The sequence below is a fragment of the Odocoileus virginianus genome, unplaced genomic scaffold (genome assembly GCF_023699985.2).
Source record: "Odocoileus virginianus isolate 20LAN1187 ecotype Illinois unplaced genomic scaffold, Ovbor_1.2 Unplaced_Contig_27, whole genome shotgun sequence".
In the NCBI taxonomy this organism is placed as follows: domain Eukaryota; kingdom Metazoa; phylum Chordata; class Mammalia; order Artiodactyla; family Cervidae; genus Odocoileus; species Odocoileus virginianus.
Window position 1 is genome coordinate 1,049,186 of NW_027224344.1, and position 1,425 is coordinate 1,050,610.

Sequence of the window (1,425 nt, forward strand, 5' to 3'; positions counted from 1 at the left end):
GGCAACAGGTAAACCTTTGCACACTCAACTGATTATTAAGCATTATTCAAATTATATTCTGAATCAGTATTTCCTCTTAACCATGGATTATGTTAAGAAAAAGAAATACTGATTTTATGCTTTTGACTTCACTATTTTCTTTATGTCTCATTGGTTCACTCTGGGCCATCAGAGATCTATTTGAAAATTGTGGGATTTTCCCTATTGAAGTTCATCATTTTATATCTTTTGAAGATGGCCTTTTTATACTAGCAAAATTTCAGCTAAAATTAACCAAATGAAGCTAAATTAAACATTTGAGTAGAAGATTAGGAGACTATTCCACAGTGTTTCCACAAGCCTAGTTCAATTGTCATTTTACATGATCTGACCCTAAAAAGGCGTACTGTGCTTTGCATCACATATTTTCAAACATCCTTGCTCTCCAGAATTTCATGGTGCTTCCTTAGAAGTTTGAAGTTCTGTAAGGGTAACTGATGTGAGGAAGAGTTTGCTGCTCACACTAGTGTCTCGATTCAAAGGAAAATGAATGTGATGAGGCTAGAGCAGATAATCTGTAGAATCCCTTTAAGCTTTAATGTTCAATGATTTCTACAATGCACAAGGAGAAGTAATTTCATTTGTTTTAATAGCTTGTCTTTTTTACTGAAGTATAGTTGATTTATAGTGTTAGTTTCAGGTGTGTAGTAAAGTATTCAGTTATAAAAATATATATATATGTGTGTGTTTTTCATATTCTTTTCCATTATGGTTTATCACAGGGTATTGAATATAGTTCCCTGTGCTATATAGTAGGACCTTGTTGTTTATCTATTTCATATATAGTGTTCTGTATCTGCTTATCCCAAACTCATAATTTGTCCCCCTCCTCCCCACTTCCCCTTTGGTAACCATAAATTTGTTTTCCATGTCTGTGAATCTGCTTCTGTTTTGTAGATATGTTCATTTGTATATATATATATATATATATATATATATATATATATTAACACATTTCACATACAAGTGATATTATATGATATTTGCCTTTGTCTGATTTACTTCCCTTAGTATGATAGTCCCCAGGTCCATCCATGTTTCAGCAAATGGCATTATTTCTTTCTTTTGTGGCTGAGTGATATTCCATTGTGTATATACATATATATACCACGTCTTCTTTATCCTTTGATGTATATTGATGGACACTTACGTGGCTTCCTTGTCTTGGCTATTGTGAATAGTGCTGCTATTGGGATGTATGTATCTTTTTGAGTTGGAGTTTATTATATTTTCTTATCCCTCTTACACAGTCTCATTTTATTCATCCTTTTCAAAATTCTAAGACTCACAGATCTTAGAAATATAAGTACTTATTGCACATGTACCTAATATCCTTCCAAATTACCAGACTCCACTCTCCCTGTGAGCAAGCTGATGCCCTGCAGG